This window comes from Leuciscus leuciscus (assembly GCF_965113295.1).
Source record: "Leuciscus leuciscus genome assembly, chromosome: 25".
NCBI lineage: Eukaryota > Metazoa > Chordata > Actinopteri > Cypriniformes > Leuciscidae > Leuciscus > Leuciscus leuciscus.
Window position 1 is genome coordinate 10,914,327 of NC_138724.1, and position 20,812 is coordinate 10,935,138.

Genomic DNA, 20,812 nt, shown 5'->3' on the forward strand with positions numbered 1-20,812 from the left:
TGGAAAACGGAATAAAACACATCTCCAACCCATAGTGATCCTGACATGTCAGTGGTCGCTTTAGCCAGGTGGTGTTTATAGCGTAGGGGGCGGAGCTTTAGATTCTAGAGAGCATTTGATTGGACAGAAGATGTGATGAGAAGCTGAAGTCTAAAAATAAAAAGCTAAAAATCCGTGATCCATTTTAGTGGAAGTAAGAGACTATAAGTTTTGAATGCTTATATCTCCTAAATGCACATTTTCTTTTCAAGAAAGTTCGCTTCGGCAAGCTGTTTCGAACTCTCAAAGTTAACTCTAAATGAAGTTTATTTTGTCTTGATTTTGTTCAAAATTATGGCACATAAGTTCTTCAAGTATTGAAGTATTTTGCGGCCTTAACTGTCACCTTGAGATGTATCTTATTTGATTCGCGGCTAACATTAGTTTTAGCAATAGGATGGTTTGCATTGAAGTCGAGTTTTGGTTGAGTTTCCACGTTGTCGATTCAGTCACTCACATGCCTGTGTGAGATGTGATTTATGAAGTGTGTTTTTACACGTTTTTCAAGTTTCTCCCATCTTTGTCCTGAAAGACTATTGCCTACATTGTGGGCATTCATGAACATTTAGATTTGATGGGTTAGTCACATCTGTCAATCTGGTAAAATTCAAATGTGTTCCACATTGGGGGTGAGATATCAAGATATCTCTACATTTTCTGGGATTTTCTCGATAACGATATTTAGACAGTATTTAGCTGTGTGCGTTTATGGTGTTGGTATCTTTGGCAGGTTTAGCTGACTCCTAAAGTTTTTGATATTCTTCATATTCTGTGTGGTGGTCAGTTCGCAGCAGTGACAGAAATTAAGTAAGTTTAAATGGAGTTTTACCTTTGATGGGCATTTTTACCTTTATAACAGAATTTTTAACCTAATTAAATGTATGCATCATCTTTTGTGTCCAGTTCTTACATTTAATCAATAAATTCAGTTAGAATAATAAGACTAGGCCTGTTACCAATCAAATGAAATCAGTATTAACAAAATTGCAATGCAGAGGAAACACAGAAACTGCATCATTTAGATGCATTTACACAGACTGTTTAATGCAGCTCAGAGGGGACATAAATGCATTTAACCTGCAGTTACAAGTGCATAAATAATGCTTTGATGTTTAAAACATAAAACGCTGAATATGGATAGTTTGAAATTATAAAAAAAATTATACGATTCTTTAAATGTTAAAACCGCCAGTAGGTGGCAGCAAGTCACGGTTAACTGTCTTAATGAGTGAGTCATTCTATCATTCATTCAAACAATTTGTTCATTCAGTAACGAAACACCGCTGTGTGTTGCTCAGAAATGCAAAACAGTCCCCAGGCTTTGTTTGGCTATTTTCGTTGGCGAAATAGAGCAAAAACAGGCAATATTGTGCCTAAAATGCAAGTCACTTAATATTAACTTTTTGTTTATTGATCTGTTATATAAAACAAATATCACATTTGTAATCATGCTGATATTTAGAGAAAAAACAGTACTCTTCGTGTGATATTAACTATATTAAATGATATAAATACAAAATATATACATTTTTACCCCCTTATCTTGAATATTGGAGACATTCTAAATGCATTTTAATACACTAAATCACGCAGCCAAAGCGTGCACTCTAAATGCGCAAACGCAACTAGTTTAACCTTCTAGACTACATGTTGTAGTATATGAGTGCACTTTCTAGGTGTGTCTTTGTAAAGCGAGATCGCACATTGTTAAAACAACAATCACGATATTATCGTAGACAATATATTTCGCACACCAATAGTACCACATTTTAAAATTTTGGTCATGAAGGACCACACAGTGTATATTTAGAGCATTAGAAACCAATATAATAGCAAGCTGACACTGTGTGTGTGCATGTTACAGTTCACACCATGTAATTGTTCCCTAGGCCCTGTTCAATGTGACAGGCAAGCATCAGTATAAAAGGCCCCTAAAGTAGTGTAGAACAGATGTCTGTCTACTCCTGGTGGGAGAATGAGTGGAATATTTCTCTCTCTCTCACTTGCTCTTTCTCGCTCATAAACACCCACCAGCCTTGCAGACTAGCTACACGAACTATTAGACAAAGACAAAACTCATGACCTTGGTTAATATGTGTGCAATGTCACAAACTTCATTGAATTCTTTCCGGATGGCTGTGTTCTCCAGAGAAGGATCTGTCTTTGTGGGTGAACAGTAGATGAACAATGACATTCACAGCAAGCAAGGTGGATGTCCCCTTGCCATTGTTGTCAGGAAATACCTTGAAGGTTTGGTTATTTCCCATATGAACAGCATAATCCCTAAAATCCCTGGATTTCAGATTGCAGACAGTGATGGGGAACGTCTGGCAATTTATTGAGATTAACTTCCTTGTGATTCCTTGGAAGGCAATTTGACCTTGCATAGGCCCTGAACATGAGCACCTGTAACCCTTAACTCACAATCACAGGGCCATACAAATCCTGTATGGCTAAATTACAATATGGTTTGGCAATACGAATGCTTTACCCAGGAGATTGTGGAGGCAGCTGGAAAGATCACTGGAACAGATCTACCAACCACAAGATCAGCTGTCGTACTAACAAGATCTGCACCATCATTTAGGGTTCCAATTATCCTTGTTGTATCCTACAATTATCACCTGAATAAAGCCTTATTAAACTTGCTTGTGAGGGAAATTAAGATTTTGCAGCACCAGAACCAAGCCTTAATGTGATGTAGGCTTTTTGTGTGTGTAAATATCCCAGTTTATTGTTCAACTACTATTAGTATGTAATTTATGGGTTTATCACCCCAAAAGTGTAAACACTGATCCTCCAAGGCACCGTCAAAACATTGCGAGCGGTCCGCTCAGATATACCAGTCTCTTTCCAAATCAACTAATAGCGAGAGTTTGGGGTGTGGATACTGTAGCAGAGGGTGTTTAGCCAGTTTGGGACCATGCCTGACGCATTACATGGGAAAACACATTCAGCTTCAGTTACAGAACTGCAAGCCAAAATGTGCTGGATTTAAAAGATGAAACGTGTGAAAAAGAGAACGGGGCATAGCAAGGCAATGCGCTACAATGGCCGTTTCTATACAATACAGAATCATCATGTACCCATTCAGAAAAACAAGGTTTGCAAGGTTGTTTGAAAATATGCTGAAACTGCATCAACTTTAAGCTTCCTCCAGCATTTTCTGTAAGATCATGTTGTATCCTGATTTTGTTATTTCTTAATATGAATACAAATGTCTTTGTGACTTCTAGAGGGTTTCCATTTACATCTTTCTCTACTCTGACAGCCCTATCCCAAATTCCACGCTTGATGCTATCTTGTGGTTGTGGGGCCTTTGATTGAATGGGTCTATGAAGTCTGTAGTCCCATTTATCATATTTTGGTTCATAAAGGTCCAAGAGGGTGGCCGTGAAGAACTCTCCATCCACGCTTTATGCACCGGTGCAGGCTTCAGTGGACTACCGTCCAACAGTTTAAATGGCATAATGTCACCAAAGTGTGTACTCAAGTCCAGATCCAGAAGGATAGAGGGCAGCTCTCTGGTACATGGTAAGGCAATTTGATAGGTGATGATGTAGGGTCCTTGCTACAAGAATCCTTTAAATGTTGGTCAGGAATGCCAACAGGACAAAGCTCAGTGCAGTGGTCTATAGGTCTGGTGGAGTGTCACAAAGCTGTCCTAGTGTTCTTTTGTCAAATATAAGTTAACCCCTTACCAGTCAGCCCCAATAATGGCAAGTGATGCATAGTCAGTGGAGTATACTCTAAACCTAGAACGGTCATCCGTGCTCAAAGCGTAACAGCAGATGGATGAAGACTTTATGTACTCTCTCTCTCTTTGCATTTTCAATCCTAAACATACCAGGAGAGAAGAGAAAGCGAGAGGGAGACTAATAGGAATTCTCAGGTTGGTTCATTAGCATGCAGTAGATGCTGAGGTAATGAGCCAGCTGCAGTGCATGCATAGATTTAGGTGGTTGGACCGTTTTAAAATGAAGCACCCCCTCCAGAGGGAACTGTCAAGGGCCCCAACAATGACTGCAACAGTAATTACTTCCACCCAAGCTGTCCGTCCATCCCTCCCTCTGTGTTGAGGACTCGGATATGTTGATGATTTGATGACGATAAACAACCAGCCAGGAAAATGGCAGTCAATTTCAGCTTTCACAGCCATTCTGACAGTCTGACAATTGTGACTGCCATTCTTACCTACACCAGCATCTTTTATTTATCAGTATGTATTGCAAGCTGTCAGCATGTATTCTCAATAATATTGTATTAATTTTGTAGCTGATCTGAGCAGGGTTTTTTTTTTTTCAGGGTCATTTATTTACTCCTCTTGCCTGACTGAGTATTTAGTAATGCTGATTCTGCAGTGGAATGGCTGTGGAAAAATGTCTAGTTAGCTTACTGAAAGTGACTCTGTTGTTGAATGAAAAATTGATTTTACAGTGTATCCATCCATCTAGCCATCTGTTTGCCGGTACATTCTGCTGTCTGTCTCGGAAAACCATCCATCCGTGTTCTTCCTTTGGGAATATTGTCTGTCTGATCACCGTCTGCATGTGGCGTGACTTGTGGCCAAGAGAAAGTAAACCAAAATCATATGCACACGATCAGTAATAACAATATATTACCCATTAATCTAAATTATTTCCTAAATCTGTTCTTTCAGTTTAAATAAGAGCCGCAGCTAACTGTTCTGATAAACGATAAGCCTGTTGATTATTTTTTTCAATTAACTGGATAAAAAGTTCCAACAGGGGTAAGTAAGCTTTGTAGTCCTAGTTTGTTTCAAGGATTGAGAATGAAAATATTTAAATATACCAATGCTTTGGTCTCAGAGTTAAGCCTTGGACCAAGGAGATTTCTTAGCAGACAAACAACATTGAATGAATAATTTAGTTTTAGTTCTTATCTTTATATTAAGAACTACCTCTACGTTAAAAACGTTGGATAACCATATTTCCAGACAACCGAGCGGTCAATGGATGACCTTCAACAGAAGTTGTGTAGCGCACCTTTGAAGGAGAGACTACGCTGAGGTGGAGCGAGACCTCCTACAGCGCTGTCTGTTTTGAACATGTTTGACCACTCAAAGGTTGAAGGGATTTTTGACATGTGCTCTTTCTGCTCGGCAGGAGGTTATCACATACCGTCCAGACTCGACCCAATTAAACCCTCACACATGCAAATGCATGCACACACCCTCACGCCATTCCCCAGTCCACTCGTGGCCTTTTGTCCCTCAAACACGATACCTTTTTTCACTCTTCTTGCCAATATATGTTAATGACCTTCACTGTATAAAAGTAAAACGTTTAAAATTAATCAATACACCATGAGTTTACAAACTCTTAGGGCTAATTTACAGTGCACCGAATAGAGCTGCACGATTAATCGTTAAAAGATCGCAGTCTCGATTCAAACACCCAAGCGATCTCATTCCTAAATGACAACGATTCGCCGGTGTCTATTAAACCTTTGACAAAATCACACCAGAACAGTGTAGGTATGAAACATCTTCACAAACAGTCTTTTCAACCACATAGTAACGTTATTTCTGTTACAAATATTCTAATAATCACAGAAGAACTGGGATAAAAGCTTATAGTTCAGATCTAAACTATGGAAGCGATTAAAATAGAGCAAATCACATTTTGAAAGTAACCTGGCGCTTCAACGGTTATATTGACTACATATTTACACCACTAGATGGCGACAAGTGACTGTTTTCATTGAATTATTCGTTCAAAAGATTTATTCAAAAAACACAGATTCATCCAGTAATGAAACAAGGGCTGAATCCGAAATCGCCCCCTATACCCTCAAATAGGGCATTATTTGAGGGAACAGCCATTTGTAGTGGTGTCCTAAGTGGATGTTACTGAGTACACTTATTCAATCCCACATTGCACTGCAATAACAAATGTACAACCGATGTACGCTCAACGGCTGTCCGAATTCCATCACTCCTTTTCATTCACTCCTCCAAGTGAACAGTATTAGTGGACTAACATAGGGAATAGTGAATGAGGGTTGAGGGGGCTATTTCGGATTCAGCTAGGGTTAAGTATTTATGAGTGAGTCATTGAATCATTCATTCAAACCAAGTTTTTTTAACTCTTTCCTCTGCCCGTGTTTTAAAAAAAAGTTTCCAGCCACCGCTAGCATTTTTGATCATTTTCACAAAAGTTTCATGACTCCCAGAATATGTTGTTGCATGAATATCTGAACATGCAATATATCAAAAGAAAGAAAAGACCTTCTGCTTTTAAACAAACCCTTTTTATTCTAGCTTCATGCATTCCTTTTTTTATCAACACTTAAATATTTGTACGTTTAATTAAAAAAAGCAATATTTTGAGCAAAAAGCTGAGAAAATATTTTTTTTTTTCAAAGACTACGTCTGGATGGGATTCAGAACGACGATCAAAACATAGATGGAGTAGATCGAGTCCATCAACATCCCCAAAAGCTTCACAGTCCTCATCCTGGGTCTGAATTTTATTCAGTAACGTTAGGCAGTTTTGATTTAAATGCTGTTTAATGTTGATGATCGCGTTATTTTACATATGCATCTGCTTACATTTGTTATTGTTTGTTTCTGCTGCTTTTGTGCATGTTTTTTTTTTTATTATAATTTTTTTTTATCAGGAGATTCAGTACTCTTTAAGAAGATGTGTAATAGCGCGCCCTACCACATAACAGTGAAAACACAGAAAGCCGGAAAATTCCGTCAATGGTGGGGAAGCGTTTCCTCATAAATTACGGAAATTTCCGTCAATGGAGGGGAAAGAGTTAAATAATTCAGATTAATTAAACATTTTAAATAGACTGCAGCAATTAACATTTTGTGAGGACCTCTAGTAAATTACGTTATTTTGCTTAGTTGTCAGTTAAAAATCTTGATCTCAGAATCGTGATCTCTGAAACCCGAAAAAATCCGGATTCTCAATTCATCCAGAATCTTGCAGCTCAAGCACAGACAGACGGAAACTGACAGTTCATTGGGTTTCGTCGAAACAGTGTGTTACCCCTGTCAAGTGTCTGTTGGCGTCTGTCGGAGCTTGTTTTTACCAGTTGAACATGCTGAATCGGCGCTTGTCGGGTCGTGGGATATTTTAGAAGTGATGTACTATAATCTGGTGATTGTCCGCTGTTGGTGCATTGTAAATTGGCCTTTAAATCAGCACCATTTGGGGGAATATTGTTGGTCCACATATTCTGGATAAAATTATTCTGTCTTGCCAAGAACACTTCGCCTTGCTGAGGTTTATCAGAGAAAAATTCAAAGTGCCTCTATCACATTTTAATTAAAATCTGTTAATTCATTTACAGTCAGTTTGCAAAGACAAATTGTGACATTGCACAAAACCAATATCCTTCCCCTTCTGGTTCTCGCAGTGTCAGAAATGAGTTTTCAATTAAAGAGGCGAGTTTGACTTCCTGTACCCCCACTTGATGTACCGTCTCTTCATTCCGAGAAAGTCATCTAATTCTCACATGAAAGTAGCTGTTGAGAGCTCATTAAGGAAAGCACCTCACCGCGGTATCCCATAAGCCCTTGTGATGGTGGTAAATAACTCATACAGAACAATGGAACAAAAACACCATTAAAGAAACAAATGAAGTTGAAGAATAGATTGAGGAAGTTCGGTGCGCTTGATTAATTTCACTGCACCATATGTGCACGCTGATATCAGGGATCTATTGAGCTCTGAGATCGAGTCTTCCTTGTTCAGCCGTTCTAACCCTCAGGCACTTGGCAACAATAATCGCTATATATCGACTCGTTATTCAAATCTTAGTTGACCTCCTGAATTGTAATGGAACTTGAGCTTGTAATTACCTTGTTTATGTGTGGTGAATGTGTATGTCTTAGAGGGGGTCTGGAGGGCAAAAAAGCATTTTGCGAGCAGCAAAAGTTGTTGGGGAAAATTTTAATTAAAGCTGACAAGACACGTGGTTGTTCTCCTAAGACATCTGAAGGGAACTCATCTAGATTTCACCTTGGAAGCTGCAGAAACTACAAGATGAGTGTTTCTTCAGCTATGGGCTCTTCTGGTCCTGGGGTCTGTCAAATAATCTTGTAAAACACTTCACACTCATGTAATTTTTCTTCTAACAGTGTCCAACAGTGTATATACATGCATCAGAGGACAATTGTCTTTTCCTGAAATGTCATGAACATTTAGTGAACATAATGTGACAATTTTCATCACATTGTTTCATTTTGTAGTGTACAAGATTTTTGGAGCAAAATGGCTGACTCCTTTGTCTAGGCTAATTTTATGGCTAGCATATAAATATATTGAATATTTATAATTAAATAATGGTTCCACAATTTTTGCATAATTTAACAACTGGATTGGAAATGACACACAACACACAATTTTCTTTGTTTTCACTTCAAATTTCTCACAATTCATCTCAAACTCTTCACTGACCCTGTTGCAGCCAAGGTAAACAAGTGACATTTGATTGATTGATTTATTTAATTGTGGCAACATTGTTTGTTATTTTTGCACAGTAAATATTTCAGTGTTTGCAATAAATTATTTTCATGTTGGATTTTAAAATTGAAAGCTTTGGTTTGAAAGAATCAAAATCATAAAATATAAAATATAGAAAGTAATTAAAATAAATGATGGCATGGTAAAAACAAATTTTATAGAAATGTTTGGTCCTAGACATATAATATATATATTATATATATATATATATATATATATATATATATTAGTATAAACCGTATATTAGGGGTGTAACGGTACATGTATTCGTCCCGAACCGTCACGGATACCAACGAAATACAGTCAGTCACAGGCGATACACACGATTGGGAATAAAATCCAGATTCCACCGCGTAGCGGAGCTCTGGAAGTCCTGGAGGAGCAACCCAAACCAGCCAGGGGGCACTCTGGGTGGGGTGCGAGTTCGAAAATGATCGCCATGGATCACTGGAAGTCTTGAGCTCCATGGGCTTCGAGGCAGTAACCCAAGCCCGAGAGGGTGCACTCTGGCTGGGGACAGAGTTCAGTCTCCACCGTGGTGGAGCTCTGAAAACGTAACTCTACTCCCTTGCCTCATTTAGTATACGGGGTTCTATGAATATGCAAATGAGTCCCTCCTCCACTCACTCACTCCAGCTCAGAGATCCACTCGTTGACGATCACACGTTGACTTGATTGGTTACAAGGTAGTTTGTGACGTCAGAAACACCAGCGATTTCAAACACTGTTTTCGAGACTGTCTTTGTTTCACTGCAGTTTTAAGGAGAAAACACTCAGTAATGATGTTGACATGAATTTACACACATGAAGCAAATTAGCTCTAAAAAAAAATTATAATCAATAATAACTTGTTATAATCAGATCAGTTAATAGAATTAACATAATGTTACATTAATTAATATTACAACGTAACATGTTTGTCCCGTGAACACTCAGTGTTAATTGTTTATTAATTCTAAGAAATTTACATTTCTGGGGTATGGGAAATGTCTTTATTACTTTACAGTACTACTAAGAGCAAGTAGTCAAAATCAATATGATTTGCGACTCCAATATATGAGCTTGAGACACGGACAACTTTACGTGTGACATGAACAAGATTTTATTAACTTGACTAAACACGTAAACTACTCTAACATACACATACAAACAGTTTACCAAGGGAAAGAGAGCTGAAGCAGAATACAGGAAACCAAGAAGTTATAGCACTGTTTGAAATTCAGCAGATCAACAGCCTTGAGCAAACCATCAGTTTAGTTCTAACACACCCTTCTTTAAAGGGGGTAAGGATACTTTATGTATCAAATAATGAGACTAAGTTTGATACTTGCATGTCTCGCCCATTTGAATTAAACTGTCCTGATGCAATTTGTTGAGGCTCCAGTTGATCTTTGCTGATCTTGTCTTGATGAGAGAGAACCAGTGGGAGTCAGAGGATCTTTGGTGAATGGAAAGACAAGGCCGCCGCCTGGCACAAACTTGGGGGTCCTTAGAAGACTTCTAGTTCAGCATCATCTTCACATCAGCATTTCAAGGGACTAAGAGAGTTAGTCCCAAAAGGGACTAAGAGAGTTAGAGACTTAAGGGAGACTCTGCCATGTCTGTAAAAATTCCCCCGAAAATTACCTACCGTATTTCGGCCAACCCTTTGTTCAAGCAGGCCTTTGAACATGTATTTGATTGGATGTTTAACAAAAGAATCTTCAAGATTCTTACAATACTAATGCGTCACAAAGTTAGCAAAATGTAATGTAAATTAACAAATGGGGGACGACGATTGGAGTTTATAGAGACCAAACATGCCGCACATATGATTTTGGTTAACCATAGTATGCAAGTCTGAAACATTAACCCAAAAGAGTTTACAAGAATACATAGGCCAAACCACATAAAAGGAAAATCATGAGATGGGAAAATTAGATACATGTTTATACATTTCTCAAGTGGTTATATATAGAATATATAGGATTAAAAGGGTTTATTTCTCCTTCTCAAAAATAATTAACTCTCTGCAAATTCCTTTTGGGGTTGTGAAAAAATAAGTCTTAAGCCCCTTTCACACAGCACGTTGATCCCAGGAAATTGCTGTAAAATTGCTAGAGTGCCTTCTGTGTGAACGCAAACGCGTCCCGGGATTGATGCTGGGATTGATGCCGGAATGGGGACCTAGTAACATTGCTGGGATCAGTCCCGTAACGCGCTCTGTGTGAACAAAAGCCAGGACCAATGCCGTAAGGGGTGTTTGGCCGTAAGGGGTGTGTGCAAACTAGAATGAAGCCGAGACCAGGAGCTCCTTACTATCCGCGCTGGAGCTGAGAGCGCTCACCAGCTTTGTGGAACAGTACGCACGACCGAATCCAGAAAAATATGCTCAAGCGTGGTTTCTCGAGATCGAAAGAGCAGATCATTAATAAACTTAAGACGCTGCGTAAAAAATTCCACCAAGTGCCCGACTACAATGGAAAGAGCCGTAGCGGAAGATTAGACTGCGCTTTCTACAACACATCCTGACGTCACGTGTCTTTACGGGATCTTTACGGGATGTGTGTGAACGCACTCACAGATTCCGGAGAATCACTGGCAGTGTGAATGAACCAAAATCAAACGATCCCGGGACAAATCCCGGGACACATTATCCTAATATTTTCCAGAATCTCTGTGTGAAAGGGGCTTTAATGTGTCCTGTAACAGGACACCGGGTTCTGCCAGTGTGTTAGCTTCATTTGTGATGTTAGTTTTGGGGGAAGTTTCATAGACCTTTGTTGGGAGAGTGAATTTGCTGGATTATTCATTAAGTATAATATATATAGTGTGTGTCTGATTGGTCCGGATGCTACACATGGTTTGTCTTAAAGCCTATTAAAAACACAAAATGTACATATAAACAACATTCAAATCTTGATTTTCACCACAGCGGGACTTTGACTAAAATTCTAATTAAAATAGAAAATCTTAATCAAAATTAAAACAAAAAACAAAGTAGTATATTAACAATATACTACAACAAACAACCTTTCTTTCCTTTGCTAATGTCTTTCACCTTATTTCAGAAGAAAAACAAAAGAAACTTTGTAAAAAGTGTGAACAGTCCAGTATCTGTCGGAATCTAAACCAAAATGTCTCTGTCTTGTAAAACAAACCAAATAAATAAATAAATATATACCTCACACATTTTCCATTTGCCCCTAAAGCCAGCAGAGACATGTAATAGTCTTTCAGGGTGTGTAAGGCTGTTTGCCCACCGCGGTGCGCCACACACACTCGTGTAGGATAAATGAGGCTGTGAGAGACTGAAGCTGTGGGAGATCGTATCCCAGTCCATCGATCCAGCCGAGAAGACACACACACACACACACGTGGACACCAGGCCTCCCCTGCCTCTTCTCCACCTGCTTTCCTCCGCTCTGCAGAGTTTAAAGATCGCTCGATCCTCTGATAGCTTTATCTCCAGCAGAGAGGGAGGTTTTACGATGACTGGAAAACGGATGAGTGGAATGAAAGAGTGGATAAATAAAAGTTTCCGTCTGGATTTTACCACTTTCGCTCCCGTTCTCAGTGGGAGAGCAGATCTGACGCTTCACTTTAAACAGCCTGCGCTCTCTTATCATTCCTATTCAATGAAGATAGGATATTGAGCCCTTGAATCCTATGTATATATGCATATATACTTACACGTGTATGTTTATCCCATTCCACAAGGGAGCACATCATCTTACACATCATCTTTTTCTAGAAGTGTCCTTCTAACCCAAGAGGCAATGTTCTTACTCCATAGCAGTGGATCTGCTCTCTCACAGCTTCAAAAGAAGGAGATGTGCTTTGAGTCTGAAAGTTTGAGCCACGGGAAGCACACGGTCTCCTCCGTCAGCAAAGCAACACAACAAAGCACACTCATGAGGCTGCAGAAGAGTGTGTGCGTGATACAGCTGTAATGCCATCACATCCACAGCGACTAAACACACTCCACGTGATGTTCAGAGTGCAACATGTGGCAAACCCCAAATATAAGCAAGAATATCTCACTTTATTCTCACTATCCCCTTAATATCGGACACTTTCGGGATAAATTAATTCTTCCAGAAAGGATAGTTTGCCGCTTTTGACATGGTATGGTCAGATTGTAAAAAACTTTTGTGGTGCAGCTCATTCAAAAAAATAAATAAAAAAAAAATAAATAAATAAAAATCTTAGAACTATTGACAGACATATCAGTAAAAAAAAAAAAAAAAAAAAAGTTTTAAACTTAATAATGATTGAGATGTGTATACAATGTATTCAATATGTAATACAATGTTTTTTACTTGATGGCTACAAAACATAACATATACATACATACATACATACATACATACATACACACACACACACACACACACACACACACACACACACACACACACACACACACACACACACACACACACACACACACACACACACACACACACACACATATATATATATATATATATATATACTGTATATATACTGTATATATATATATATATATATATACAGTATCCCTTAATACAGTCATTTAATGACATGTAGAATTTCTCGTTGTGCCTGATGGAGGAAGCTGGGTTTGTTGCGTAACATTACGGTATTAATGACACGATAATAATGAAGAGAGACAGCTTGTGCAAACCGTTACACAACTGTGTCGAGCGGTCCAAGAGCCTCTGGGTCTGTCTGTGCTAATCTGTTCAACAGAAAACATCTGCTGAGTCCCTGATCACACCCGCAAACACACGACACACACCGTATCCATGCATGCGCAAGCGCTGTGTATTTACTTGCACACAATGAGAGGTTAAAGCTCATCTCTGAGCATGAACCAGCTTATGGACAGACTCCTGGAGGAACTCGGGAAACATTATGGAAAAGCCCCTTTCTAGTCTCACAGGCCGTGTAGAGAGGAACAAAATAAATGCGAACCTTCTGGCTACAAACACCCCGTGAGAGCCTGTAAACATCTCACCATCAGCCCTGCTATTGATTCCTCACAAACCTTGTGGAACGGCACACTTCCATTTATATTTTTTAAAGGGGTCATATCATGGACAACCGAAACAGACAATTGCCATTTAAAAAAAAAAAAAAAAAAAAAAATTCTATTGTGAAACGACGTGAAAATAAATTGACACTTCAAGTAGCGCCTTTTCCATTTCGATATTTCCTGTTGTGTTTTCTAAGTTGTTTTGTTTTCTGAATTGTTCTGCCTCACTAGAAAATAGTTAGATTGTTGTCAAGATGGCGCCGAATGTACTGACTTGATTAACAGGGACTGTTTGAGCTCATTAACATGTGACTATTAACTATGCTGGAGATTAGCCAATCATAACAGAGCTTATTTACATATAGATAACTTAAAGGTACAGTAGCCTTTAAAACTGCCTTTAAATTTAAATGCCAGTTTTAAAAATGCTTATTTTCAATGCTGGTATACTGAGGATAGCCGATCACTAGCTCATTTACATGTTTTAAAGTTCTAAAGGGCTGGTATAATGCCCCTTTTTACAATATGTAAAATAAGTCTCTGTTGTCCCCAGACACAGTGTGTATGTGAAGTTTTAGCTCAAAATACCCCACAGATAATTTTTTACAGCATGTTAAAATTGTCCCGTTTTGAGGGTCAGTAAAAACGTGTTGTTTTGTGTGTGTCCCTTTAAATGCAAATGAGCTGCTGCTCCCGGCACAGAGGGTGGAGCATTAGCATATTCTGTCATGATAATCTATAAATCGCTTGTGTGGGAACTGTTGTAAGATGCCTACAGAGTGACATACTATTGCATTTGTGTTACGCACTGTATTGCATGTGAAAAGACGGATGCGACAGCTTGAGCAGACTCACAAATGTGCTCTACTACACCAACTCTTCCTCTTCACAACATGGACTGTGTGTTCCCGGGACGGGGTTTATGTAAATTTAAGGGTTAGGGATGTCACTAACTCGGGAGGAAGCTTGTGTAGTCCCTTCCAGCCGTTTGTTGTAGTCCTAAAAAAAATATTTCTTTAAAAGCAAATATCTCCCTTTGCTTTGAACTTTGCAGATGTTGTTTATGCTCAAAGTTAGAAAAGTGAAATCATAATCAACCACCCCTTTAAAGGTACTGTACTGTACTGTAGCCTTTAAAAAACATACATTTCAGCCTTAAGAAGATTCATTCTAAACGTGAGTGTTAACATTGGTCATGTAAAACCTTGACTAACATTATAAATGGACTTCAATGAAAAATATAGTGTAAATGCAGGTACAGTAGGGCTCTTGTGTATTTAATATTTGTTCCTCAGTGTAGCGTATGGATATTTTACAGCTATTTAAACGGCTAAGTTCTTTTGCACCAAATTTTAAAAACAACATCAATGACAAATGCACTAAATGCTTCAACTGTGTAGAATATGGCTTCTTTAAAGCAGAAAGGCATGAAAATTGTATTTCCTGTTGGAGTAGACGGATATTAAACCTTATATTGAACGTTTTACCCACGTTATGGTGTTGAGGATGACAGTAGGTGGCCCAGTTTGTCACGTGTGACTGCGTTTGCTTCAACAACCAAACACTTGACTGTCTGCACACGTCGCCAGACCTGTCAGCGGAGTCTAATTGACATTCAAATGTATGCATGCACCTCCTCAAAATTTGATCACCCCTTACCGGGGGGAAGGTATCGTAGGGCTGAGCAGTAAAGGTCTTTTGGCAAAAATGACAGACGCCCACATCCAAAAGCATATATGCGCACACTGCCGGGACAAACACCAGTCCTGGAAGTTGCAGCAGCGACTCATTGTGCTTTTGAAGCAAACTCATGCACAAAAAAAACGCTTTCGGCAAAACCCTGGCCACCCCATCATCAGAATTTAGTAGTGCTGTCGTGAGGGATCCAGATTTCCCGCAGCCTGTCACTGACGCGTCCAGAGTGGGACGGGGACAGCGAGAACGGGCCTGTCATAAAGAAACATCCTCCTGGTCGACAGGCCGAGAGCATTGCGGATCTAGAGAAAGAGAGGCAGTCAAAACACAGCAGCGGGACTCCACTGGGGCTTGTGCTGCCGTTCCGCTCAGATCTATTTTTAATGCCTCAAACTCCACGTCAGCAAAAGGAATGCATAATTATAGATTTTTGAATAATTCATGAGGGGCTCATTAGAATAAGGAGGCGGTTTGGCGAGCCACATATGTGCAGGGGCTTAGGAAACTTTTCCAGTTGTTGGTTGTTTTTTAGGTAGTGCTCACATTTTAGGTAGCATTGTCCAAAACATCCATCCATCCATCCATCCATCCATCCATCCATCCATCCATCCATCCATCCATCCATCCATCCATCCATCCATCCATCCATCCATCCATCCATCCATCCATCCATCCATCCATCCATCCATCCATCCATCCATCCATCCATCCATCCATCCATCCATCCATCCATCCATCCATCCATCCATCCATCCATCCATCCATCCATCCATCCATCCATCCATCCATCCATCCATCCATCCATCCATCCATCCATCCATCCATCCATCCATCCATCCATCCATCCATCCATCCATCCATCCATCTGCAGTGGCGAACTGATTATTGATATTTTTTAGCGCAATACTATGGTGTAACCTCAAAACACTTTTAACATTTGTGCATGATTTGTAAACTGATACATTTTGACGTTTGTATCACATCAGCTCGAGATGTATGGCTTTTTCTAATTCTCACCTGGTACAGCATCACACTTGTAATATGAAACGCTCTGTACAGTGACACACGAGTCACGTAATAAGAGCTCAAAGACTTGTAGAAGCAGATAAAATGTGTTTTTATCTCACGTTTGCTTTTGTTAACACTATTGGTTGCATTTAGGGTAGGGTTTAGTGGAGGTGATACATTATTTTCTAACGCGATAGAGCATTAACATTTTAGTGCCAATCACTGGGCATTTCACTTTGAAAGTGTCGCGAAATGTGCAAGAAGCAACGCAATATCATTTTGCACAAATGTCACCACAGGCACGTTTATCCAATGAGCCTGGGTTGCAACGCAGATACCCTGAGCCCCCTAAACTAGTTCATACCCTGAGACACATTTTCTCCCTTATTTTCATTTTCCTTCTTTGTTTTTTTTTGGGGGGGAAAATGCCCACACATATCCGGAAGTAGAATGTCATTAAAGTGATTCCTGCCTGGGGAGAACCTGTATATTTTTAAACAAAATTTCAGTAGGTTCACAACTAAAATGTGCTAAAATGTAATAAAACCCCTCTGATAGAAGAACTAGCATTATTTAAAGTAGACAAGTTTAAGATAATTCCCTAAATTGAGTCATGAGCCAACAGACATGAAGAAAAACTGTCTGCACGTTTGTGTACATATACAGAATGAACAACAACAAAATTAGAGATGCAGAAATCTTATTTCTGTCACAGAGGAGCAATAAGGAAAGGTCTGTGCATCTGGAGTCAGTTACGGCTGAGCGAAAGGAGGAATTTGTGAACTGCTTATTCTTCAGCGAAATAGAGCTCATTTTGGCAGTATGATCATAACATGAAAGGAACATTAGATAAGATATTCAAGGTAGCATTTTTTTCAGTAAACCTTTTTTTGGTCTTGTTATATACAGGAGTAGGGCTTTCAGGACTGCTTATTTATATGAACTGACTGGTATGGTATCACCATACTATTTTAATTTTAATAACAACAACAAAAAAAAAATCTTATTTTTTGGTCCTTATGCTTCATCTTTGGTTATTAACAGTTTTTCATTTTTAAATCACAACTTGCTTAAAATAAATAAAAAAATACTATAAATTTGGTCATTTAGTCAACTCATTCCATTTAGTTAACATGGTACCAGAGCAGTATTTTTTGTTATGAATGGTGACAAAAAAAAAAAGACAGTTATTGAATAAAAGGATAAAATATGCTATCCTGTTCAACTGGTCTTCAGGCATAATGATAAAATATTATTTCATATATATTTAAAAATGAATATCTACTCCACTATTGGCAACTCCAAATGCAGTATATGCTAATGCATATATTACATCTTGGGTCAAGGTGAATATTGTGTTTTTGAGCATTATGATGATGTTGCAGTGGACAGGAGCTCTTTTAATTGTATTGATTGTGAAGGTGCACACAGACTGAAATCGATACAGATCAAGCGCTCGCTCTGTTGTCAGTTATACGCTGTGACTCGGCCGAGTGTTCTTGAGTTCTTATCAGAGCAGATGGAGCGCGCACGAAGAGTTTCGTTCAGCGGTTCTCCTGTCGCATGGCTTTTTTCCCTTCTTTTTGATAAGGCCATTTCTTCTGCCCTTGCACTTAATACACTCTATCTTTGTGATAATGTCATGCGGTATGACGTCTGACTGTGATATGCTCTCTACATATATATTTGTGCTAATGTCTCTGTGTATTATCATTGCTGGCTGGAATAGGTCACAGTGCTCAAAGTGCATGAAATTTCTGGCCTCTTGAATCTCATAAACAGAAGCCTTTTGATTATGAGAAAGGACATTGTGTTTTTTCATTTTTGGGGGTATTTTTATTCCTGTTATTATGAGATATTTTTTCTTTATTTGTGGCCGCTGATGATGATTGGATCCATTCTAATGGTCTTGTCAACTGTTGAGTTCGCTGTCAGGCATCATTATTGTTTAATTAGCTTCGGATGACATTTGAATAATATTCCCTCTGTCTCTCCATCACTTGGCAGGGCAGAGCACCTGAAGTGAACACTCTGAAAGGTGCAAGGCTTTTTCGTATAACGTATCCCTGTACGGTACACCCTATATCAGAGGTCACCAATTAGCAGTTTGCAGTCCAGATCCAGACCCAAGACTGATTCCACCCGGAATGTGAATCGTTTATCATAAATTAATGTAATTATAACAGCATTTTTTTTTTCTCCACATGGAGAAGCTGAAGCTGATATGATAAAAAAAAAAACAAAAAAAAAAAACATTAACACTATTTTCAGGAAGAGTTTAAATGTTAATAACAATAAAATTGGAACCCGAGCTCACGGCAATTCGTACGTATTTTACGAGGTGGCGAATTCGTACGAATGACCTACCCCTGACCCCGCCCCTAAACCTACCCAAATTTTAGACAAATCGTACGAATTGGTCGTGAGATAGCGTTGAAAATTGTCATATGGTGCCACCATCATTTGAAAAGTAATAACATATTTCCTTACACCTTGAATACATTTGAGTGTACACTTCTTAAACGTTAATCATTTTAAAACGACTTCAAATTAAAATTATTTTGACATTATTAATTCATAAACATCATTAAGCATTTGGCGAGTCGCACCACATGACATTTTAGAACCTGAATTAACCTTCCCTTGTCCTGAATAGGTCAGGTTTGATAAGTTAAGAGAGAGAGAGAGAGTAGATTTTATATTTAATACATTTTAAAATATATTCACATAGAAAATAGTTATTTTAAATTGTCATAATATTCAAGAATATTACTGTTTTTTTTCTGTATTTTTAATCAAATAAATGCAGCCTTGGTGAGCAGAAGAGACTTCTTTTGACCGGTTGGCCGGGTGTTAATTTCAAACCCTGTTTGGGAAATATTACTTCTTCATCTTTAACAGACAGCTCTGTCGCTTAGTAACGTGCAACCTGTCACCGTTAACTGCCCTGTCAATCATCTTGTCACAGTTAAAATCCTCCATTAAATCTAATTTAATTTCCTTCTCTTTCGGAGAGAAATGTAGTAGCACGAAGATCTGCCAGTCGTGGGTCTTTCATGTGGAGACTCTCCTCATGTGTTTGCAAATTTGAATATAATGATGCATTTAAAAGTTAATGGCTAAAGTATATTTACAAAAGTTCAGAATGCTGTTGCAGATGAAATATAATGTGGACAACATAAATAAATTTTCGTCAAGTTAGATACTGATTATTAATCACTCAAACCCCTTTATCTAAACCTCTCTACTTAACCGCCGGACTCGCACATCCTCCATGTCTGTACTGTAGTTTTTTTATACTTTTCACTCGTGTTTGTAGTTATAATTGAATCTTCGTCCACAGCGCAATGGGTTGTGGGCAATATTAGCCGTTAGAGTTTGCATCGATCTGCACTTCGGATTCTAACCGGAAATAGTAGACCATCCGGGTATCTTTGGAATACTCCTTTTAACATGCTACGATTTGGGACGTACTAATTCTATTTTTGAATACTGTTTAGGACGTATAGTATGCGAATTGGAACGCACCATGGGTAATAAAAGGGATAACTAGGAACAGGTGAAGGCGATTAGTTACAAGGAACTACAAAGGAAACAAACCAGACACAACAAGACAAAAGAATATCAAAATAAGAGTCCTGGAACATAAAGAACTTGGGAATCATGACAGTTGCATTTTTTATGTATTATTGGATACAAATTTATTCAAATACTGTTCTGCTCAAAATGTTTTTCTAAGAAATAATTGTACAAGATAATGACAAGCTACTTCAGTTCAGTGCCACTTGTTGAAAATCGCACAGCAGACAGAATACATCATCAAATGATGATTTGAAAAGCGCTATACACATACTATAGCACTAATTATATTATATTATATTATATTATATTATATTATATTATATTATATTATATTATATTATATTATGTTATATTATGTTATATTATGAACAGTTTCATTACAGACATAAAAACAGAATTTGCCATTTCATCTCCTCTTCAGCAGTGGATAGTTTTGCAATTCATCTTAAAACCCTTCAAAAGCAGCCATTTTCCTTTAGCTTGTAAAGAGCCATTGAGTCACATGAGAGCAGTGGTTGTTCAGGAGTGTCTGTTGAGTGTCATCGGGGACGAGGATTTGGTTGGGATGAGGTGGGGGGTTTCTTACACTTTATTACAAACTAAAAACATTCACTGCATCCTCTTTGCAAATCACAGCATTTTTCGTTTATGCGCTTGTCAGTTTTCCGATACGCGTGCACCTTAGGATATGAAACATTCATTATCTTGTCTCGCACAGGCGTCAAACCCTCCCTATCTACCCAACAATTCGTGGTGCAGCAAACAACTTTGCTGAATCGTCTTTAGTGGTTTTTGTTTCGTTTGAAAATGCTTGCTCAATTGTGGAAGGACCTGAGGTATTTACGCTAGAGATTTTTCTTTAGAAAGTCCTTGAAAGTATGGAGAAGAGAGGGGAACCGTGAAGCATGGCTCTGTAAGCCTGTAAACATTCAACACTTTGACTAATAAAAGTGTTAACCGTGTGGCGGATGTTTCGTAGAGACCATTT

General features: G+C 38.6%; 2 protein-coding genes across 4 annotated transcripts in view; both read left to right on the forward strand.

The window, feature by feature from the left end:
- The window catches only part of LOC309491101 (tumor susceptibility gene 101 protein), a 186,551-nt gene that overhangs the window by 134,891 nt on the left and 30,848 nt on the right, over positions 1 to 20,812 (forward strand). The window lies entirely within an intron of this gene.
- The window catches only part of brsk2a (BR serine/threonine kinase 2a), a 207,048-nt gene that overhangs the window by 79,888 nt on the left and 106,348 nt on the right, over positions 1 to 20,812 (forward strand). The gene's annotated exons all lie outside the window — the stretch shown is intronic.